At 40.7% G+C, this 24,883-nt stretch overlaps 1 long non-coding RNA gene across 1 annotated transcript in view; it reads left to right on the forward strand.

The window, feature by feature from the left end:
* Nucleotides 1-24,533, forward strand: part of LOC122223973 — a 36,443-nt gene extending 11,910 nt beyond the window's left edge. The window contains exon 4 of the long non-coding RNA XR_006204591.1: nt 23,637-24,533. This is a non-coding gene — a long non-coding RNA (uncharacterized LOC122223973). The remainder of the gene's footprint in view (nt 1-23,636) is intronic.
* The last annotated feature ends 350 nt before the right edge of the window (nt 24,534-24,883 follow it).

Consider the following 24,883-nt stretch of genomic DNA (forward strand, 5'->3'; position numbering starts at 1 on the left):
CCTGGGTGGCGCAGTCGGTTAAGCGTCCGACTTCAGCCAGGTCACGATCTCGCGGTCTGTGAGTTCGAGCCCCGCGTCAGGCTCTGGGCTGATGGCTCGGAGCCTGGAGCCTGTTTCAGATTCTGTGTCTCCCTCTCTCTCTGCCCCTCCCCCGTTCATGCTCTGTCTTTCTCTGTCCCAAAAATAAATAAAAAACGTTGAAAAAAAATTAAAAAAAAAAAAAAGAAGAAAAAAAAATTCGTTGTGCCCATTACTTTTGGAGCAAAGAAATGCAACTTTTCTAATCTACTGTGGTTTGTAATTAGGTGATGAAAAGCAGTCTTCTCCAGATTCAGCAGCTGTTAGCTATCTAGATGTTTCTTTCTATCAAGTAAAAGCTATATTGCTTTTTTAGAGATGATCACAGAAATGAAAAACATCACCAGACTAGCTAAATCAAGACAGAGGGAAGGGGTGGGGTGGAGAATCATTTAAAAAAGCAATTGTGTCCATACAGGACATTCCTTCTGAAGATTTTGACATCCTGAGGAACTTCTCTGTCTACCTCACCTCTTATAAAATCACGCGATGTGAAAGGGAAGCCAGAGCTAGATGGGAACAGAGGAGGAGGTCTGGGCCATTTCCTTTGGTAAACACAAAGACCTTCTTTTGCTAGAAAAAACCCAGAAGCTGAACTTGGTGGGTTTGAGGGCTCGCAAATGCAACCAGCTGAAACTTTGTAAACATTTAGCATAAAACTCATTTTTAATCTCATAAACTTAATTTTTTCCCCTAGCATATGGGATGCATAAAAAGGAAATAAAACTTTAGTAAATTGAGCCTTACTTGTGCTTTATAAAAAAGAAATTGAATTGCTCTAATGGCAGCTGCAGCTGGCATTCAGCTTCCAAAAACCAGTGTAAATCTAGTTTTTAGTGCTTGATTTAGTAAACACTCAGCTGCAAACAGGCTTCAAAAACAACTCTGAATGCAGGGTTTTCCGTAAAGGCAGTTATGTAACCTCTGTGTGTTATGCCTTTAAAATATGTGAAGTCTAGCAGAAACCCTGATTGAGATATCTTACAATTATCCTTTGCTCTATATTTAAATCTGCATAGAGTTTGCTACCCATTGCACACAGAGCTCGCACAAATGGATTCTAATAGGCTGCATGCAAATCTAAATGGATGTGTTGTGGTCATTCATGCTATAAAAAAAGTAGAGTCCACCTCGGATGCCAGAGTTGAGTTTGACCCGTTGTTTGGTTATCTTATCTCCAAGTGATAGTCGCAGCCTGTGTTTGATTCTGCCCTGCTCTGGGCCTTGTCAGACTCCCGCACATTGAGGACCCAGAAGAAACCCCGTTTCGCATTCTGTTTAGCAAAGGCTGCACGTGCCCAGCTTGCAATGTTTGCTAAAAATAGAGAGAAAATCTTGTCCCTGACAAACAAGATGAAACGTCCAACTGCTTTAGAATCGACGCACAAATAACTGTTAGGTTTCTAAATGCCAGTTTAGCTTAAATCTTTCTTAGTGAACTGGGTTTAGTGGAGATTTTTGTGTTTCGGTCGTTGGCTTTCCAATCACTATATATTCACCGGTAGACAAAAGGAGGGTGGGCACCTCATGGCGTTTCTGCTCAAGGAATCTTTTCTAATAATTCTGGCTCGGATGGGCAAGGTTAGTCCTGGGAACAATTTGGAATTAGGATAAATTGGTGCCTCTTTCTTCCTCCCTTAACTGCCTTACAGTATCTCAGGCTTATTTTTAGCTGGTTGCCAACCACCCCTGTCTGAGGATTGCTCTACTTCTCCGGGGCATTTCCAATTTTAAAAGAGACCCTCGAATGTGGAAGAATCCCAAGACCCCAAATTTGTGTTGTTTGCAAGCCAGGATCTGGGGTTAATCTTCTGGGCAGAGGGCAGATTGTTCTAAGGCTGGCTCTCGGCAGAGTGGCTGGGCTTTAGAGAAGGAAATTCACATACACCCTCTTTCTTTTTCCCACCATCTGGTCTTTTGGCTGCCAGCGACTGGAGCTATTAAACAAATGGAGACTTTATGAAATTTGAAAACAAGACTGCTGCACAGCGTGGTAGGTGGAGAGAGTCACGAGTTCATGGTTCTACTCATGGCTCTGCTGTTGCCAGCTGAGTGACCTTAGGGAAGTCACTCAAACTCTCTGAGCTTCTGTCCTTCCTACCTTTCAGGACTGTGGCAGGGCTGAATACAGACATGAGAAAGTGGTTTGAAAAGTCCAGAGTACTACACAATTCTGAGGGACTTTGATTATTCAAGGCAGTGAGGAGTATCTTCTTATTCCCCAAGAAAGGGTAACCATTGCCTGTACCATCGTGTTTTAGAGAAATTATGTGAGCATGTAGTAGATCCTGTTATGCCTGTGGCTGACCTTTCTGGAGAAGATCTGATCCCTGACTACTGAAACAATTAAAAAAGGATAAAAGTGCTTCAGAAGTCACATGAAAATATTAAGGTGAAAACAGATGAGCTATTCTGGATGTAATCTATATTATACCTCTCTCCAGCCAGGAGAGATATTCAAATAATATTATAATATTACAATATATAATATAATATAATATAATATAATATAATATAATATAATATAATATAATATAATATATAGTATTTCTTTCTTTTTCTTTCTTTTTTTACATACATCTTTTAATGTTTTATTTATTTTTGAGGTGGGGAGAGGGAAAGAGAAAAAGGGAGACAGAGGATCCGAAGTGGGCTCTGTGCTGACAGCAGAGAGACCTGACGTGGGGCTGGAACTCACGAACCGCTAGATCATGACCTGAGCTGAAGTCGGACACTCAACCGACTGAGCCACCCAGGCACCCCTTAGCTTCTTTTTAATATTCAAAATTAGTCACCTGAAAGGCTACCTGTTTATGTTAGAAATCCAGAATTTATTTTATTTTTATTTTTGAATTAAAAATCAGTAATTTATAGGCATATAGTTTAAACAGTTGAATAGTTTTATGGTTTGCTTCCCTCCCTCTCTGTTTGTAACTTTTTTTTTTTTTTTGAGACTCTTAAATACACAGAACAAACTGAGGGTTCATGACAGGGGCGGGGGAGAGGGGAAAATAGGTGATGGACGTTGAGGAAGGCACTTGTTAGGATGAGCACTGGGTGTTGCATGTAAACGATGAGTCACGGGAATCTACCCCCCAAACCAAGAGCACACTGTATACACTGTATGTTAGCCAAATTGACAACAAATTACATTAAAAATAAAATTAAGATTAAAATAAAATAAAATAAAAAACAAAAAAGCAACAAAACAAAACAAAACAAACCCCAAAGTTGAATAGTAATAAAAGAGCCATTACGAAATTTAGTTTCCTGACTTTCCCCTTCTCACTTCCCTTGTCCCCTTCCTCAAAGGCAACAGCTTTCAACCCTTTTAAAAGCTCCTCCTGACCTTTATAACTTTCCCAAGTTCTAAGAACGATGCATATATTGCTATCTCTTTAATTGTCAATTTTAGCATGGAAGATGGAGCTAACTCTTTATTTGGATGTCATTTTGCTTCCTTTCTCACCTTCGCAGTATAATCCTATTACAATTTGGGTTAAATTAGTATTAGGATTATCCTAATATTCTTTATAACTGAGCATTGTCACATACCATGATTATTCTTCCTTCCTTTGTTTATATTTTTCATAAGAGTTAAAAATGCTGGTCTTTTCATTCACTGAGTTTTCTTTGTATGTTTTAAATTATTTCCATTTCTTCTAATGGCCTTTTAGTAAAACTCTCCACTAAGGTCAATCACAACAGCTAACCTCTCAGTTCCTGTATGTATTTTCTGAGACACTGCTCCTTCGCTCCTGCAATCTGGCTGGACTGTGGTCACCTTTGGATTACTTTTACTCCCATTCCAGGCCTGGGTGGCCTTTCTGATCTCATATCTTGCTCTTCCTCCCCTCCCTTTCCTTTTTTATTAAAGAACATTCTCCAGGAGTTTCATCTAGTAGATGTTATAGTAGCAAAGGGAATCAGGATAGCAGTCTTGGCCATGCCAGTCTCTGCCTCTCTCTGCTTCATTCATACTTTACACTTGTGCCCAGTTATCATTAGAAATCTCTCTACCATCGGGGCACCTGGGCGGCTTACTTGGTTAAGCGTCCAACTCTTGGTTTCGGCTCAGGCCATGATCTCATGGTTCGGGAGTTCGAGCCCTGTGTCGAGCTCCATGCTGACGTTGAGGAACCTGCTTGGGATTCTGTCTCCCTGTCTCTATGGCCTTCTCAAAAGTAAAGAACCTTTAAAAAAAGAAAAGAAAAGAAAAGAAGAGAAAAGAAAAGTAGAGAAAAGAAAAGAAAAGAAAAGAGAAAAGAGAAAAGAAATCTCTCTACCATCATCTTGAAATTTGTCCTTTTTCTTTCTCCTGTTTTGTTTTTGTTTTTGAGAGAGAGGGCACAAATGAGTGAGAGGCAGAGAAAGAGAGGAAGAGAGAGAGAGAGAGAGAGAGAGAGAGAGAGAGAGAGAGAGAAGCAAGGCTCACCTGAAGCAGGGCTAGAGCTCACCTGATTTGGGACTTGGACTCATGAACTGTGAGATCATGACCTGAGCCAAAGTTAGATGCTTCACCGACTGAGCCACCCAGATGCCCTCTCCTGTTTTGAATTGACTCTTTCTCCTATCATATATATTCTTCCTCTGTGTACTCCTTCACACAGGTGAGGGCATCTTCAATTGTTTCCTGAGCAAGTGTGTATTTCAAATTTTTTGAAATCTTAGATTTCTAAAACTGTTCTAATTTTACCTCATCTATAATTTATGTATGAGTATGGAATTCTAAGTTGGAAGTTATTTTCCTTCAGAAGTTTGAAGGCCTTGCTCCATGATCTTCTGGAATTTGATGTTGGTATTGGGAAGAACAGAGTCATGCAGTGGCTTTTCTTAGTCCACAGTGTTCTGAACCGATATGCCTTGCAGTCTGTTTCTGCCCCTATGCTGGGTACTTAGTGGGCCCTTCAGTCTGGAAACTGATGTCTTTAGTTCTAGAAAATTTTGCTTCTAATGTCCTCTCCTCTGTTTTCTCTGTTCTTTTTGTTCATCTGATTGTTCTGATGTTGGAGTTCCTGGAATTGTTTTCTAATTGTCTTGTGTCTCTAGGTGTCCTCCTTTTTATCTTTCCCCCTGTTTTCTAACTCGTTTAGCTTTTTTTTCTTTCTGTTTTTATGTTTTTAGTTCTCAAGAATGCTTGTTGTTCTCCCAATACCCCTTTCCACAGGATTCTGTTCTTGCTTCGGGAACTCATTATCTTTTCTTGTGTTTCTGAGGATACGAGTTGCACTTTTGGTTCTTGGATGGTTACAGTTGCTCTTTTCTGTTTGCTCTGATCTTTATCTTCCACATTCGAGGGTTTTCTCGTATGTCTGCCCTTGTTTATGCGCTTGTGATCAAGATGCGGGAACTAAAACTCTGATTGGAATCTCTGCAAATGTGTTTAGGGCTTGTCAACTTTGAGCACCACTGTGGGATCATCTTCTCTTGGGTCATTTGTAGGGGAGCTCTCATTTTAAAAGTTTTCTCCTTTTCTTATGTACTATGTTGCTAGTCATAATGATTTTTCTGCTGAAATTTCTAGCTCTACATAGCAGCTTGCACTGCAGTATCTTATTATAATGCTGTGCCTTTGAATAACTTTTGTTCTTAACTAAGACACTGTGAATCTTGGGGCACCTGGGTAGCTCAGTTGGTTAAGTGTTTGACTTCAGGTCAGGTCATGATCTCACAGTTCGTGGGTTCAAGCCCTGTGTCAGGTACTATGCTGACAGCTAGGGGCTATGAGGCTGCTTCAGATTCTGTATCTCCCTTTCTCTCTGTCCCCCCCAGCCTCACGAACTGTGAGATCATGACCTGAGCCAAAATTGAGAGTTGGACTCTTAATTGACTGAGCCACTCAGGTGCCCCTGTGTCCATTTTTAAAATTAAAAATTCTGGAATGGATATCCTCAGGAGGGTGCTATATATATATATATATATATTCATTTTTCTATACAAGGTAAAATGAAAAAGTGAGATGACCAGGATCCTTAAAACACTCTTATTTTAATTAAATTGGTCTACTTTGAAAAAATTGGTCATCTATACTCGAGACCAATACAAATTGTAGTTTTGACAATTGTCTCAAAATGTTTCTCCCTAACGTATCACACATTCTTGTTTTCATTTATTTTTAATTATATAAGTAATACATAGTTTTTTTGTAAAAATCTATACAGATACAGCAAAACTACTGACAACACCAGTCCCCTTAAAAACAAACAAGCTCCACTGGTTTTTACAACAGTAAATGAAACTACCGGATATAGACCTACCACAATTTAACCATCTTTCAAATTATGGGCATACAAAACACTTTAAAATTTTTCACTTTGCAAGTAAGATGCCAGTTAAAATCCTTATACATGTTTGTTATGTACATGTATGACTATGTCTCTAAAACAGGTAACAAGAGTGGAGTTGCAGGGCCAAATCGTATGCACAAGTAAAGCTATAATAAAATGCTGCACAGTAACCTTCCAAGGAGTTTTACAAATCCCTACTCCTACAATAATATATGAAAATAGTCATCTCCTCATACCTTTGCTAATATTGGTATCAGCCTAAAATAATTTTTGCCAATTTGATGGGTGAAAAATGCCATTTTAAATCATATATATTTAAAACATTTTTTTAAGTTTATTTATTTTTGAGAGAGAAAGCATGAGTCAGGGAGGAGCAGAGAGAGAGAGAGAGGGAGACAGAGAATCCCAAGCAGGCTTTGCACGGCATAGAGCCCAACGCAGAGCTCAAACCCATGAACTGTGAGATCATGACCTGAGCTAAAGTCAGATGCTTAACAGACTGAGCCACCCAAGTGCCCCTAAATCATATTTTAAATTATTAATGAAATTGAATGATTTTCTAACTTCAACATCCCATCCATAGCTATTACTAATTTTCTATTGGGTCCTTATAGACTGTAGCTTATTTTATACATATTTTTGTATGGGTATGAAGATGAGTGCATCCATATAAGCAATTCCTATTCTTTTCTATATGTTGCAATTTTTTTTTCCTAGTTTATTGTGTGATTTTTAACTTTGTTTATGTGGTCTTCTCTTGTGTGGTTTCAAAAGTTTTATGTAGTACAATTTATTTAAAAATGTGTGAGTGAGTGTGCGTGTGTGTGTGTGTGTATGAATGCATTGTCTAGTGCAAGATAATAAGCACATTTTCCTTGAATTTTTTAGCTTGATGTATTTTTAATAGCTTTATTGAGATGTAAATCGCATATCATGCAATTCTCCTATATACAGTATACCATTCACTGGTTCTCAGTATACTCGCAGAATGGTGTATCCATTACCATAACCAGGTTTAGAACATTTTCATCAGCCCAAAAAGAAACACTGTAGCCATTTGTAGTCACTCTTCATTTTCCTTCAACACGCCATTTTCTCCCCACCCTAAGTAAGCCCTAGTTTGTTTTTTGTTTCTGTAGCGTTACCTATTCTGAGCATATATAAATGCAGTCATGTTATATGTGGTCTTTCGTGACTTGCTTCTTTCATTTAACATAATGTTCTCAAGTTCTCTCCACGTTGTAACTTTATGTTTTTAGAAGTAGATCTTAAACCCATCTGGAATGTATTGATTTGTATAAATTGGGTAAATAATCATATATAAGTTATTAATCTTTTTAAAAATCATAGCCAGTTGTAATAATATTATTTAAGATTTGGTCCATCCTTTTCTTCTTCTTTTTAAAAAACTTTTTAAAATATTCATTTATTATTTTTGAGAGACAGAAAGAGACAGAGGGCAAGCAGGGGAGGAGCAGGGAAAGAGGGAAACACAGAGCACCTGAAGCAGGCTCCAGGCCATGAGGTTTCAGCAGAGAGCCCGATGCAGGGCTGGAACCCACGAACCGTGAGATCACGACCTGAGCTCAAGTCGGATGTTTAACTGACTGAGCCACGCAGGCACCTTCCATCCTTTTCTCACCAATTAGAGCGTCTTACTAATTAAAATGCCTTGGGATGCCTGGGTGGCTCAGCTGGTCAAGTGTCTGACCCTTGATTTTGGCTCAGGTCATGATCCCAGGGTCATTGGATCAAGCCTTGTGTGGGGCTCTGTGCTGAGCACAGAACTGGCTTAAGATTCTCTTTCTCTCTCTGCTCCTCCCCCACTCACACTTTCTCAAATAAAATAAAATAAAATAAAATAAAATAAAATAAGTCTCCCCATCCATAAGTATGGACCAATTTCTGAACTCTGTTTTAAGGACTTGAAGGCGTTAAGGACTGTAGCTTTACAGTATAGTTTTGCTACCTTGTAAGGAAGTCTTCCCTCATTTTCCTTTTCCTAAAATTTTCTTGGCTATTCTTCTGCACTTTCCCTTCCCTTGAAATTTTGGTATCAGCCTGTTGCATTTCATCAAAATACTGCTGAAACTGTGATTAGAATTTCATTGAGATAGTAGACCAATTTTTGAAGATATTTCATCTTTATAAGACTGGGTTTTCCTATATTTTTATCCAGTTCACAGCCATATTTTTTTTATTCGCTAGATGGACTGTAGATGTTCCACCTGGAATCAGCATTTTAAACTGATGTATAGGAAGGTCACTTGCTGTGGTAGGAGCTGCAGAGGGAGGCATAGGGTTTGATGAAAAGGTAATGAGATCTGCTTCGATGCATTCTGCCTGGAAATGTTGGTGAGAAATGACGCACATGCCGAATGTTGCGCCATTTGTTTTGGTGACTTTTTAAGAAAGGCAATAGGAAGGCAGGTGATACATGATGTCTTCTGAAGGAGAATATGGTGTTTGGACCAAAAATGTCTGAAACGATTAGACTTGAAAAGGGCAGAGCTTCTAACCTATAGTGGCAATTTTTTTTCAAATGTTTTTATTTATTTTTGAGACAGAGAGAGACAGAGCATGAGCAGGGGAGGGGCAGAGAGAGAGGGAGACACAGAATCTGAAGCAGGCCCCAGGCTCCCAGCTGTTGCACAGAGCCCGATGTGGGGCTCGAACTCACGGACCGTGAGATCATGACCTGAGCTGAAGTCAGATGCTTAACCGACTGAGCCACCCAGGTGCCCCACAAATTTCGTTTTTAATAAAGGGGAAACAAAGCACAATTAACTGTTTCATTTGGCTTCGCTCGTGTTGAGAGGCTCCCGGGATAAATAATTCTTGAAGTCATGGCTGGCCATGCTCTCTAGAGCCTTCCTTTCTCCAAGGTCTGATTGCAATTGTATCCTCCCATTGTCTCAGGTTTCAGCACGGCCCGTGGTAACCTGAATTTCCTAGGCAGCCTAAGTGGTTAAAGTGAAGGGAGGATAACAGGGGCCACTCTCTCTGTACACACGAACTCTTATAAAACACCTATGTTCTCAGTATGAGGTCCCCCAATACTTCAGGAAACCCCCAGGGGCATCGTGGTGTATTTCCAAGGACGGCATCGCAGAGCCTGACATCTCTCCCTCTCCTGCTGAGTCTCTGCCATGCTGATCTGATGTGGTGTTCTCCGATGCCCACTGGAGATCTTTGGTGACTCATGGCCACTTCCCATTTTGTGAGCAGGACAGGGTCACGCTGCCTTTCAGTTGAGCCACACTGACTTTCAACGTGCTGAGTCAAAGATGCTGCAGCATGGGGCACCTGGGTGGCTCAGTCGGTTGAGCGTCGACTGCACCTCAGGTCATGATCTCACGGGTTCATGGGTTCGAGCCCTGCGTGGGGCTCCGTGCTGACAGCTCAGAGCCTGGAGCCTGCTTCGGATCTGTGTCTCCCTCTCTCTCTCTCTGCCCTTCCCCTGCTGGCCCCGTCTATCTCTTTCTCTCAAAAATAAACATTGAAAAAATTAAAAAAAAAAAAAAAAAGATGCTGCAGCAGGAGCACAAATGCCCTGCTGGATTCTCTACCAAAGTGGGGAGACTCTTCCTCTTTCTCTACCATCATGTAACGTCGACACCTGGTCAGAGGAGGGCCGTCCGGGGCTCTCAGCAAACACCTGTCCGCGTGGGGTTGGGTAGCTGGATGTCCCAAGTGACCGCACTGTGTCCAACATCTCCTTCCTCTCCAGTTGTCCAACCGTGCGTGGGGCCTTGACCTTGAGCCAAGCTTGCTATCAGTGTCTTCAGCCTTGGTCCCATGCATACACAGAACTCTGGTGTCCCACCACCGGGGCCTTCCAAATACCACCAGAAGGTCTGAATCCTAGGATGACTATGGTTTAGGTTCAAGCTGGAAGCCCTTCTGCTCAACTAAGGAAATGATTCAGAATCATGCATTAAGTTTGAATCATCCCAGTCGGCCTGTGGCCATCTGCTCATACTTGCAAGGAAAGAGACAAATTGTGGTTTTGGCATATGGCTTTTGCTACTAAACCTTATTGTCTTCTCTTAATGGTGGAAATGACACATTGTTTAAAACTAAGGAATCATTATCGCATGTGACTAAATGTACAATGAAACGTTATAGAAGGTATATTGATAATTTGATGTTCAAACTAATGGAATAAGTGTGAAGGCACGGGGGAAAATTGTGGCCACGGACCAGATTATTTCTTGGCTTTTTTTTTTTTTTTTTTTTTTTTTTTCAGGAGTGGCAGGAAGTTGTTGGAGAGGATGCTTGGATGGTCATTCCTCCTCTCAGCCAGTAGTGAGCCTTTTGGTAACTACCTCCCCTGTATTCTTAAAAAAAGCTTACTTATTTATTTTGGGGGAGGGAGGAGCAGAAAGAGAGAGAGAGAGAGAGAGAGAGAATCCCAAGCAGGCTCTGTGCTGTCAGTGCAGAGCCCAGCCTGGGGCTTGATCTCACGATCCGCAAGATCATGACCTGAGCCAAAACCAAGAGTCAGACGCTTCATCAACTGAGCCACCCAAGCACCCCAACCTCCCCTGTATTTGCCTTTCTCTTGACTTCAAAAAGATGAAGAGGTTTGTTGCCTTCAGTTGCCCAACCCCTTAGGGCTTATGGTAGATGACACTCATTATGACTTCTCTGGTTTGGATTGATCTGAGCCACTGAGAACGTAAGATGTAATTTTAGAGAGTACCACCTTAATGATTGGGAGTCGCACAGTATCGACCTCCGCTCGGGTCATGATCTCACGGTTTGTGGGTTCAAGCCCCACATCGGGCTCTGGCTGACAACTCAGAGCCTGGAGCCTGTTTTGGTTTCTGTGTCTCCCTCTTTCTCTGCCCCTCCCCCGTTCTCTCTGTGTGTCTCTCTCTCAAAAATGAATAAACATTAACAACAATTTTAAAGTCACGCAATAGTAGAAGGAGCTGGAAAGATGAGTCTCAGACATAAGCTTGAGAAGCATGCTGCTCTAATTCAACCTCTGCTCTTTAGCTAGGCCTTCCAGTTGGCTGTTCATTCCAATCTCATGCATGTCTCAAAGAGGTCCTGTGGTCGCATATCCCCATGCCTCACAGGCATCTTATTTAGAAGAAGTTTTCCAACGTTTTAAACCTAAGTCATTTATTGCTGTTCCGTCTGTAGTAAAAATGACAAACAGTCGTTGAGTCCTCCCAGTCCCAAATTGCATGTGGAATGATGTGTAAAGGAAAGGGTATAAGCTCTGATGTCAGATAGACCTGAGTTTGAATCCTGGCTTCACCACTTACCAGCTGTGTGACCTAGGGCAAGTCATTTAACCTCTCTGGATCCCGCTCTTCGTAGCTCAAAGTGGAGATCGAATGCCGAGCGCAGCGGGTAGTTACGTAAGTTAGATGAAAGGACAGATGTGACCGTGACTGGGGTGCGTTATGCGTTCAACAAATGCCCTCGACCTGTGTGTTATTTTCAGATATGCCCTATGTCTAAGTAATTAATTTGCATTGATTCTGTTGCTTGTGTAGCAGGTGACGTCAGCAAGGAAAGAGTTCATTACAATTAAGGAAGTCTTTAGAAATCGAGTTACAGCCTGAAGATTGGACTCCAGGAGATGGAATTATTTTGCAACCTAAGATTAGTTCAGTGAAAAAGATTAATGAGTCACATTATAGAATCAGCTCAAGCTAATGACAAATGAAAATGTTCTGGTTTTTAGCTAGAGTTGATTTAATAATATTTGTGCAATAACAGCATTATATTCAAAGTCTGTTCTAGCAAATTGGCCTTTACCCAGAGCTTTCCTCTCAGAGGTGAGGTCATTCTTATCATCTGACTGGCCACTTTGGGGACAGAGCCCTCGAGGGTGCAGTTTCAGGGCTGGCGAGAAGCCCTCCAATTCTCAAACACCCTGCTCTGTTTCTTTCCTCTTGGGATGCAACGAGGTGATTGAAGCTTTCACCTACCTATTTTCCATGACTTAAGTCATCTGCGAGAATCACAGATGAAGCCAGACTCAGGCATTAATACCTTAATCGGCAGTGATTCATCTGATTAACCCTGGCAGAAAGTACAGTCCTGGGGTAAGTAGTTTGGGGGAAGAACAAGTCAGAGTAGGAGAGGCAGAACCCTTGGGAAAAAGTGGGTGGGGTACAGGGGCTCAGCAAGTGCTGGTGAGGGGTTATTTATTACCCCAAGCTTCCAGAACACTGAGTTTCAGCTGGTATTTGGGTCAATTATGCCTCGTTCTGACATTACTGTTTTCATATTTCTGTCATCCCCACTAGGCTATAAAATCTTCAAGGGAGAGGAGCTTCCCTTTCATATCTCTCACTTTCCCTCCGAGTGCCTTCCTCGTGTCTAGGAGGCATTCAATAAATGCCTGTTGAATGAATAAGTAAGTCAGTGAAGGTAAAGGGGATATTCAAAGTGAAACGAGGACGCATTGAACAGTATCTGGTGTTTTGCTGTTGTTGTTGTTGTTTTTAACCTAGGTCTGGATTTCGTAATTCTGTGTTCATTTGTTGCTTCAGGTAAACTACCCTCCTGTGAAGTCTTTTCTGTTTTCTGCCCAGATTTGGGTCTCTCCACCCCTTCCTTTCCATCTTCCTGCACACCACCTCCAGTCTGTCTGAGCAGGCTCACCTCGCATGTGAACTCTACGGCTGTCTCTGCTTCTCTGTTTTTATTGAAATCCTGGCATCCACTCTGAAGGTGTTCAGAGTGACCAAGAAGAAATCTGCCATCTGACTAGTATCACCTGAGCAAGAAAGAATCGGGGATCCTCATGCTTACGAGGTGCTCTAGTCTTAAGTTCAAATTACAGCGGGAAAATCACGTCGCTAATAGAGGCAAACAAATGTTGAACACGCCCACTATATGGCAAGACTGGAAATGGAGTTATACAAGATATGTGCTGCAGGGGCCCACTGAAAGCTTTTGGGCGAATGAAAATTTTGTTGCCCTGAACAATTTCTAAAATTTGTTCCGGAATACTGGAATGGTTTTCTATTACAGAAAAATTCATTTCAGTGTTTCTTTTGTTGAGATGCATTGTGTGGGTTCTTTCCCCCTTTTCTTCCTATGGAGGACGCTGTATTCAGATATTTTTTGTAATTGAAACTTTTGTCTTGAGGTAATGGTATATTCGCATGCAGTTTTTAACAAATGATACAGAGAGACCCGTGTACTCTTTATGCAGTTTCCCCCAGTGGTAACATTTTTGTAAAACCACAATGCAGGGGCACCTGGGTGGCTCAGTCCATTGAGCATCTGACTTTGGCTCAGGTCATGATCCCACTGTTCACGGTTCGAGCCCCGTGTCAGGCTCTGGGCTGACAGCTCAGAGCCTGAAGCCTGCTTCAGAGTCTCTCTCTCTCTCTCTCTCTCTCTCTGCCCCTTCCCCATTCTTAAAAAAAAATAAAAACATTAAAAAAATTAAAACTACACTACAGTATCACAACAGGGTATTGACATTGATACAGTCAAGATGCAGAACATTTCCATCCCCAACAAGGTCCTTCATATTGTTCTTTTATGGGTCAATTATGCCTCGTTCTGACATTACTGTTTTCATATTTCTGTCATCTTAAAAAAAATTTTTTTTTAATGTTTATTTATTTTTGAGAGACAGAGACAGAGCATGAGCAGTGGAGGGGCAGAGAGAGAGAGGGAGACACAGAATCGGAAGTAGGCTCCAGGCTCTGAGCTGTCAGGCAGAGCCCGAACGAAGGGCTAGAAAGGCTAGAACTCACAAGCTGTGAGATCACGACCTGAGCCGAAATGGGTCGCTAAACTGACTGAGCCACCCAGGCGCCCCACCCCCCTTTTAATCCCTGGCAACAACTAATCTGCTCTCCGGTTCTGTAATTTTGTCCATTTCAAGATGGTTATATACATGGAATCATATAGTCTGTCACCTTTGGGGATTGGCTTTTTTCACTCAACATAAGTCTCCAGAGATTCATCCAGGTTGCTGTGTAGCTCATTCCTTTTTAGTGCTCTGGTGTGGACGTATTGCGATTTGTTTCACCATCCATCCATTTCTAATTTCGGGCTACTAGACATAAATCAACTGTAAATATTTCTGTGTAGGTTTTGCTGTGAACCTACGTCTTTATTTCTCTGGGACAAATAACCAGGAATATTGATTGCTGGCCGGTATGGTAGTTACACGTTTAGGATTGTTTTGTTTTGTTTTGTTTTGTTTTGTTTTGTTTTAAAGAAAGTACCAAACCATTGTCCAAAATGGCTGGGCCATATTACGTTCCCACTAACAATGTGTGAATGATCCAATTTCTTACCTTTTGTGGCAGCATTTGGTGTTGTCATTATTTTTTATTTTGGCCATTCTGATATGTGTGTAGGGCTATCTCATTATGGTTTTAATTTGCATTTCCCTAATGGCTAATGATGTTGAACATCTTTTCATATGCTTATTTGCCATTTTTATATCTTCTTTGGTGAAGTGTCTCTTTATGTCTTTCGCTCATGATTTAATTGGATTTTTAATTTTTTTTTTAACTGTTGAGTTTTGAGAGTACTTAATATAGTCTAGATATTAGTCCCTTGTCACATGTTATTCGCAAATATTTTTTTTTCCTGGTCTGTAGCTTGTCTTTTTATTTTCTTAGCAGAGTCTTTCATTGAGCAGAAGTTTTTAAATTTTATGAAGGCTCATTTATCAATTTTTACCTTATGGATTATGCTTTTGGTGTCACATCTAAGAAATCTTTGCTTAGATCCTGAAGATTTTTTCCTACTTTTTTTTCTAAAAATTTTACAGCACTACATTTTACTTTTAATTTTGTGGTACGCTTTTAGTTAATTTTTCGGTAAAGTGTGAGACAGATTGAAGTTTATTTTTTTGCCTGTGGATGTCCAATTGCCCCAGCACCATTGGTTTAAAAGGCTATCTTTTCTCCATTGAATCGCTTTTGCACCTTTGTCAGAAATCAGTTGGGCATATTTGTGTGGGTCTATTTCTGGGTTCGCTACTCCATTACATTGATCTATGTATATATTCCTTCACCAGCACCATCCTGTTTTGAATACAGTATCTGTACAGTATGTCCTGAAATCAGGTAGATGGATCCCTCTTACTTTCTTCTTCTTTTTCAAAATGATGTTAGCTATTCTAGTTCCTTTGCCTTTACAGATAGCTTTTTGTATAATCTTGTGTAATGTTTGCAAAAAAATCTTGCTGGGATTTGGATAGAAATTATATTACATCAATTTGGGGAGAACTGGCACCTTTACTCTGTTGAGCCTTTCAATTCATGAACACTGTATATCTCTTCCTTTATGTAGATCTTCTCTGATTTCTTTCATCAGGGTTATGCAGTTGTTATACAAGTCCCACACATGTTTCGTTTGGTTTACACTCAATGTTGAATTTTTTGAGAGGTTGTAAACGATATCGCATTTTTGTATTGGGTATCTACGTGTTCATTGCTGGTATGTACAAATACACCTGATGTTTTCCCACCTCTATTGAGAAATAATTGAGATACATCACTGTTTTAAGGTTAAGGTGTGTGGCATGATGGTTCAATTTACATACGTTGTGAAATGACTGCATAATAGGCTCTGCTAATGTCCATCTTCTCCTATAGGTGCAATTAAAAAAAAGAAAGAAAGAAAAAAGGAAAACATTTCTTCTTGGGATGAGAACTCATATGATATACCTTCTTAATAACGTTCTTATATATCATACAGCAGTGTTAGCTGTAGTCTTCATGTTGTAATTACATACTTACTGCTTACTCATCTTATAACTGGCAGTTTGTACTTTTCATCACCTTCCTCTGATTTCCCCTCTTGCCACTTGCTGCCTCTGCTAAACCGTAAGTCTGATCTCTTTTTCTATAAATTAGATTTGTTGGTTTTTTAAAATGAATTTCTATGTGTTTATCTTGTATCCTGATTAGCTCTGAGAGTCTCTTGTAGATTTTTTTTGACATTTATATGTAAAAATCATGTCGTCTGCAAATATGGACAGTTTTGTTTCTTCCTTTCTTGTCTGTAATCTTTTTTTTTTTTTTTCTTCATTTTTCTTGTCTGAATACCCTGGTTAGAACTTCTAGCACTATGTTGAGTAAGACTCGTGAGACTGAATATCCTTCCTTTTTTCCCAATTTTAGGAAAACAGTCAGTCTTTTACCATGAAGTACAGGCTGGCTCTGGATTATTTTTAGGTGCACTTTATCAAGTAGAAGAAGTTTCTCTCTATTCTTAGTTTTCTGAGGGCTTTTACTATGAACGTGTCTTAAATTTTATCAATGTCTTTTTTACCAGTTGATATAATCATGTAACTTTTTCTTTAGCCTGCTAATAGAAATGTTGAACCAGCCCTACCTTTCTAGAATAAGCCCCACTTGTTTCTGGTGTCTAATTCTTTTTATATATTACTATTTACTAATATTTTGCATCTATATTAATGTACTGTATTCTGTATCTTTATTCGTACTGTCTTTGTCTGATTATGGCAGTAAGGTACTACTACCTTCATAAATAAATTGGGAAGTGTTCTCCCCTTTTCTATTATCTGAAAGAGATTGTGTATAATTGGTGTTAATTCTTCTTTAAAAGTTTTGTAGAATACTTCAGGGAGGTGCCTAGGCCTGGGAATTTCCTTTTTGGAGATTTAAAATTGCGAATTCAATTTCTTTCATTGTTAGAGGGCTGTCCAAATGATCTATATCTCATTGGATGGGTTCTGATAGTTTGTGTTTTTCAAGGAAGGGATTCAGGTCATCTAAGCTGTCAGATGTATGTGTGTAGAGTTGATGGCATCCACCTGCTGCTACTTGGCTGTCCGCAGGCTCTCTAGTGATATTCCATGTTCCATTCCTACATATATTGGTATTTTGTGTTTTTTTTTTCAGTTTTGCTACAAGTTTGTCAATTTTTTTCAATGCGTTTTTGTTTTACTCCCCTCTCTCTTTCTCTCTCCGTTTTCAATTCATTGATTTCTGCTATCCTTATATTCTTTTCCTTCTGCTTGTTTTGGATTTATTTTTGCTTTTCTTTGTCTATGTTTTTGAGTTAGAAGCCTAGATCATTAATTTGAGACTTCTTTTTTTCTGATGTCTGTGTTTAGTACTATAGATTTCTTCCTTCACATTTTTAAAGTTTATTTATATTTTCAGAGAGAGAAAGAGAGAGAGAGAGAGAGAGAACAAGGGAGGGGCAGAGAGAGAATCCCAAGCAGGCTCTGCACTGTCAGTGCATAGCCCAACCTGGGGCTCGAACACACAAACCATGAGATGTTGACCTGAGCCGAAAACAAGAGCCGTCCACTTAACTGACTGAGCCACCCAGGCACCCCTAAGTTTTCCCCTTCACATTGCTTTAGCTATGTCCTACAAATTTTGATACATTGCATTTTCATTTTTATTTAGTGCAATGTATTTTTAAATGTACCTTGAAACTTTCTTTTTGACCCATAGATTACTTACAAATGCATTGCTCAGTTTTGAAGTGTTAGAGATTTTCCTATTATCTTTCTGCTATTGATTTTCAGTTTAACTTCATTGTGGTTGGAGAAAACACTACAAAACTTCAATTCTTTTAAGTTTTTTTGAGGCTTGTTTTATGACCCAGAATTTGGTCTATTTTCATATCTTTCATAGGCGCTTGAAAAGAATGTACATTTGGCTGTGTTGAATGGAATGTTCTATAAATGTCTATTAGATCCTGTTGGTTGATGGTGTTAAGTTCTCCAATATCCTTGCTGATTTTCTGTGTAGTTGTTCTAATGATTGTTGAGAGTGAGGTGCTGACATTTCTGACTATAAATTGAATTTATCTTTCTCTTTTCAGATTTGTCCGTTTTTGCTTCACATTTTGCAGCTTTGTTGTTTGATGCATGCATATTTAGGATCACTGTGTCCTTTTGGTGGAACGACCCTTTTATCATTATATAATGTTCCTCTCTGTCTTTGGTAATTTTTTTTGTTGTTAAATCTACTTTGATATTAATGTGTATGTGACATATTTTTTCCATCCTTTTACTTTCAACTTACCTATACTGTTATATTTGAAGTGAGTTTCATATAGCCAGCAAATGTTAATTCACTCTGCCAATCTCTGTCTTTTAATTGCTTTTAAAAGATCATTTACATTTAATATAACTATTTCTATGTTGGGGATTATTACCACTATTTTATTTTTTTGTTTTTCATTTGCTCTCTGTTTTTGATTTCTCAATTTTTCCCTATGTGGGTTACTTGAAAATTTTTTCATTTTGATTTTTCTGTTTAGTGTTTTTGAGTATATCCTCTTAGGTCATTTGTTTGCTTGTTTCTTTAAGTATTGCATTTAATAATGAGGTGTCATTGTCTCACCAGTCCAAGTGAAGTACAGAAACTTCACCTTTCTTTACATTCCTTCACCTTCCCTTGCTTAAAATGTACGGTTCATTTTCATTATTCACGGTAGTTACATTCTATAAGGTCTCTGTGAACACTGAATTAGCAAATACTAAATCACTGCTCGCAAGGGAAATACAGAGTTAAATTCCTTTGAGCCTCAGGTTTCATTTTCATCAATACATAACCTGTTTTATGCATGTTTCTGTTTAAAGATACCTTATTTAATATATATTGTTGATTCAGCAACATTGAACTCATGGCCGACAGCACTATAATTTATGCCTAAATGAAGCTTATCCAACACATGTATTTTCTCCATAAAGCACATCACAACCTTCTTGCACTTTAGAACATGAGACAAAACTTCAGCATTACACTTGGAGGCCATTTTAAACAGCAAATTGATAAAAAGCACAAAAAAATATGTCACACTAGGTAGACAAAGAGCATTTGCTTACAGTATGAGAATTAAGAGGACAGAATGTCACCTTATTTGACCTCATCTTAGAACATGTATGTCAGTGACTCAAATTTTTTGCCAGTCTGCACTTGTAAAAATGGCACGAGTATTAATTTGAGTGTTACAAATACATTTTAATGAGCTGGTGAATTGGCAAATATAGAATCTGTAAACAATGACGATAGACTATAAATGTCTTAAATGTTTTTCTACAAACATTTAGAACCATATCAGACAGTGTTATGATTTTTGCTAAAATCATAAAACAATTTGGAAACTCAAGGAGATAAGAAAAACATTGCATTACGTTATATGTTTGCTTACTTTGTTCCTTTTTTCTTTACTGATGTTCCAGATTTCCTTCTTTTATCATTTCTTTCTTATTTAGAGAATTTTTTTCTCTCCATCCTTTGAGGGTAGTTCAGCTAGTGACAAATTCTTTTTGTTTTCTTTAATCTGAGAATGTCTTGATTTCCTCTTCATGCTTCAGGGATATTTTTGCTGGGTGTTAGATTTGAGGTTGTCAGTCTCTTCTCCCACTACTTGAAAATTGTGTCACTTCCTTCAGAGTTCCATGGGGTCTGATAAGAAACTTGCTGTCGTTCAAATAGGTTTTTTTCTTTATAGGCAAAGAATATGTTATTTTTCTTTGGCTCTTTGCAAGATTTTTCTTTGCCTTAGTTTTTGGAAGTGTAATTATGAAATGTCTTGGCATGAATTTCTTTAAGTTTATCTCTTTTGAGGTTGACTCAGCTTCTTGAATTTGTAGCTTTATGTTTCCTGGCAGATTTGGGAAGTTTTCAGCCATTATTTCTGCAAGGACATTTTTAGCCCAAACTTTCTCATTTCCTTCTGAGATTCAATGATATGAATCTTGGATATTTCTTTAAAATTTTTTTAAATGTTTATTTAGTTTTGAGGCAGAGAGAGACAGAGCATGAATGGGGGAGGGTCAGAGAGAGAGGGAAACACAGAATCCGAAGCAGGCTCCAGGCTCTGAGCTGTCAACACACAGCCCGATGTGGGGCTTGAACTCACGGACCATGAGATCATGACCCGAGCCGAAGTCAGATGCTTAACCAACTGAGCCACCCAGGCGCCCCAAATCTTGGATATTTCTTATAGCCCTACAGGTCTGAGTCTCTCTTCATTTTTTTTCTCTGTTGTTCAGATTGGATAATTTCTACTGTTCCATCTTTCAGTTCACTAATTCTTTCCTCTGTCTTCTCTGTTCTGTTGTTGAGTCCATCCACTGGGCTTGCTATTTAATTATTGTATAAATTTCAGTTCTAAAATTTCCATTTGGCTCTTCTTTATTATCTTCTAATTCTTTTCTGAGACTTTCTATTTTTCTCATTAGCGTTTTCTGTTTTTCCATTTCGGTGTTTTCATTGTTGCTTTTTGAAGCATTTTTATCATGGTTGCTTCAAAATATGTGTTAAATAATTCCAACGTCTCTGTCACTTGGTGGTGGCTATCTTTGATTGTCTCTTTGCACTTGGTTTGCCATCTTGGTTCTTGGTATGATGGGTGATTTTTTTTTTATTGAAATGTGGACACTTTCATTTGTGTAAAGAGTCTCTGGATCTTAAATCTGGTTTTAATTGGCAGTTCTGACCGTTCTCTGGAAGGAGAAAGGGAGCACTACCATATTACTACTAAGCTGGAGGTAACAGCTCGGATTCCTGTTGGGCCTCTCCAGAACAGGGAGGCTCCTTGTTATACCTGTACAGGGATGGGAGCTCTGGCTCCCCCGTGTGGACTGCACGGATACTGCAGTGGGGCTGGCTTCAGTACCCTTGGGCCACGGTGATATTTCTGACTGTCCACTAGGCCTCTGATGCCCACCCCAGTGGGGTATATTCGTATGTTTAAAAATATATATTCGTTATCTCTAGAAAAAAAATAAAAGTAAGTTTCCTTAATGAACTTCTAAGCTTTCCATTTCTGTCATCTCCCTGCTGATTAATTTTTTTTTTTTTTTTTTTTTTTTTTTTTTTCAGTAAGTCTCTTTACCTGTTCGGGTCTGGCAGCTGTCCAGATGCTTTCTTCACTCACGGTGAATTTTCATATATAGCTACTGTTTTCTCCTATCTTTATCCCAGCGTTTTCTGCTTCTCTTGCTCCTCCTTTGTGCCTTGCTTCTCAGTGTTTACTCCTTTTGAATGTCTGTATCATAGGTGCTCTTTTCAGAGCGTTTCACTTTTAAAATAAACAACCACCAAAGAGGGGGTTAAGTTCAAGTGCTGAGAAGTGCAAGTCAGTGCATCCTGCCTGGAGACACCTCCCTCTGGGGGCAGGGGGACATCTCAAGTTGACTGTGGAAGGGTCAATAGGAAACACTAGCCGAGGAGCTGATTTTGAAGACTGAAACCCATTTCCTCCGAGGAAAGGAAATAGTGCAAAACTATTTGAGGTCATATTTCCCTGTCTTAGCCACTTGAATGGGGGTAGTGGCAATCAGAAGCTATAAATAGATAAACTTTGCTAGAAACACCTTGAAGAACCATCAGGAAGTGGCCGGCCTTGTTCATGGTGTTTTAGAAACTAGCATGTTAGCGGCCGATGGCATTATCTCTAATTTCACTTTTGCAGATATCCATGGACGTTGTCATCCTTCTGTCACTCTTTGGGATTCTCAGAAGTACCCTTTTGTTTCATGTCCCATCCCCCACCCCCGCCTCTTCACACTCTTGGGTTTCTGGATGGCCAAATAGGATTTGAGTGATTGATTAGCAAGTTTTACTAATGATTTCGATGAGCTTTATTTGTTTGGCGTGTCATTAGCTTTTCCTGGTAATTAGAATTTAGTCGCAGTATTCATACTTGATGTAATTCTAGATAAAGAATATCCTCGTTAAGCTCAACTAGATTTATAATTTCCAGGTCATTATAGAACAATGTATCCGAACCCGTAGTACCTCTCTCTTCTGATGGAAGAACTGTTTTATTTTGTTTTAAAATATCAAGTATTTTTTTTGCTTATGAAATGACCTACAACACTGGCTGTGGTTTTATTTTTTTATTTTTATTTATTTATTTTTTAAATTTTTTTTTTAACGTTTATTTATTTTTGAGACAGAGAGAGAGACAGAGCATGAACAGGGGAGGGGCAGAGAGAGAGGGAGACACAGAATCTGAAACAGGCTCCAGGCTCTGAGCTGTCAGCACAGAGCCCGACGCGGGGCTCGAACTCACGGACCGCGAGATCATGACCTGAGCCGAAGTCAGACGCTTAAACGACTAAGCCACCCAGGCGCCCCTGGCTGTGGTTTTAAAAGTAATGTTGGGGCGCCTGGGTGGCTCAGTGGGTTGAGGGTCTGACGCTTGATTTGGGCTCAGGTCACGATCTCATGCTTCATGAAATCAGGCCTCTTCGTAGGCCCTGCACTGGCAGTGAGGAGCCTGCTTAGAATTCTCTCTCTCCTCTCTCTGCCCCTCCCCCGCTCATGCTCTCTCTTTCTCACTTAAAAGAAACAGACATTTTTTAAAAGATCAAAAGTAATGTTTTGCAACAAAGTGTTTGCTGGATCAAACTTGTATCAGTCTAGGCTCTAGTAACCCTTTCTTTGGGGAGGCATGTGAGTGAGTCGGCCTTTGGGATCCATTTATTAGATTAATCTTTTTTTAGAATCCTAATTATGCCATATCTGGCGTCTGGAGAGAAAAAAAAGAGGATAGTGTCCCCGTCCACCTGTGTCGCAGACCCCAATAAAAGATGCATAGGGACCACGGCCTTCAGCTGGTGACTGAGCAGCCCCCCTTTATCCCCTTAGGGATGGCAGGGAAGATGAAATGGTTATCTGGCTTTATTCAGGTCAACAGAAGAGCGGGGCTGAGCAGGGCTTTAGCTGATCCTTCTTTGCGCGCGTGGGCAGCTGTGTGGCTCCCGGAGCCCTGGCTGAGAGGTGCAGAAGCATCAGGGCGTCTTGCTGGGGCCGAAGGGACGAAGAGAAGTCGCTGCCTTTCTGCCAGCCGGGTTCTTTTGCAAGTTTGCTATTGGAGGCACTAATGATGAGTGGGAACCACTTTCTCTGACTACTTTAAGGTCACCCTAATTGGCTCCATTGGCTGTGTTATAAGGCCTTTCAAAGAGACTAACGACGCATTCTTTGGCTCCCAGCTGCATGTTAATAACACCGTCTTTGGAGTCTGACTTTAAAGCAGCGTCACCTCTGATACTTGAATGATTTGATAGTGGCAACAGAATGATCTAAACTGAGGTCCTAAGCAGGACACAACTCCTCCGGCCACCCCTGGGGCAGGGGTGGGGGGTGGGGTGGGGGGACATGGGCACAGAATAACTCCCAGGCATGGGCTTTATCGGCCACCTGGCTGTCGTGAATGGCAGCTCCTCAGCAGGTGAAGGAGCCATGCCCGGGGGACTCGTCACCGTCAGCAAAATGCTGCTGCCTAAACAGTTTCCCTCCCTTCGGCTTGGTTTTCCCACAGACGCTGCTGACTGCGACTGCTGATAAGCTGCGTAAGGCAGGAGGTCAACAATCCGGAGACTGCTCTTAATTATTAAAGGATCGACACGTCTTAATGCACGCATCCACCGGGGAGGCCAGAGAACCGGGGGCTCCGGGAGAGAAGTCTTCTCCTCTTTAAATTGGCAAAAACAAACACACGAAGCAGTTGTCCGGGGTGGGGGTGGGGGAGCTAAAGGGTTGCCCCTCTCTCCTAACTCTAAATTTGGAACCGGGAATATTGGCACCTCTTCCTCTCCAGACTCAAGCTGCCGTGTCATCGAGGAGTGGGTTTGCAGACGTGATCTCCGTTTAACGAATTGAACCTTGACTCGGCCCCATGGGCAAGGAGCGCTGGGACCCAACAGCCCAGGGCCCCAGGGGAGCTTTGCGCGACTACTCTGCGTTAGTGCCTTCTCTTGTCCTAAATTAAGCTCCTCGACATATAATTATCCATCCCACACACTGAACCTATCTCCAAGGTAAATGTTTCTGCTCGGGGAACACTGGTTCACAGGATAAAAACAGTCCTCCTCTGTCTCCTCCCTGTCACCACCGCCAGCCCCACGGATGAGTCCTTGCTGGGTGCCCTGGGCTCAGGGCTGGGCTGCCTGCTGCAGCGATCACACGAAGCTACAGGTGAGCCCGAGGAAGTGGTGGTTGTGCCTTTTCTCCCTCCTTTTTTCTTTCTTTCCACAATTGGAGGGAAAGGCGTCGGGACCGGTCAAGAGCGATGCAGGTGGATTTAGTACGAAAAGAATCAGGACACCATTCCGTTGCAATACCTGACAACGTTGCAAAGGAAAAGGGCTTCATAAAAGCAGCGGCCGGGTGGGTTGTCTCCAAACGCGTGTGGCTCCCGGGATGAGGAGACCATCCCGAAAATTTGGCCGCAATGCCTATAAGCTGAAGTACCTGTTCCAGATCTGTGCCAGATGAGGTTTCGGGGGATCTGCATGAGTACCAGTGAGTTCATGGCAGCTCCCAGGCTTAATAATCATGGTGTTGCTCTCAGTAGCAGAGCAAGCGAGGAACGGAGACGACAATTCACTCGGGAAGAACATGGCAATGTTAAGAAAATGTCCAAGAAACATGGAAAAATGGGCTCAAACGAATTCATAAGCCTGAAATTCAAATGACAGCCCTCTATGTTTATCTATCAGGTTTGCAAAGAGAAAACAAACAACAATACCCTGTGTTGGCAAAGGGTACCGGGGAGTTACTAGAATC

The sequence above is a fragment of the Panthera leo genome, chromosome B4 (genome assembly GCF_018350215.1).
Source record: "Panthera leo isolate Ple1 chromosome B4, P.leo_Ple1_pat1.1, whole genome shotgun sequence".
NCBI lineage: Eukaryota > Metazoa > Chordata > Mammalia > Carnivora > Felidae > Panthera > Panthera leo.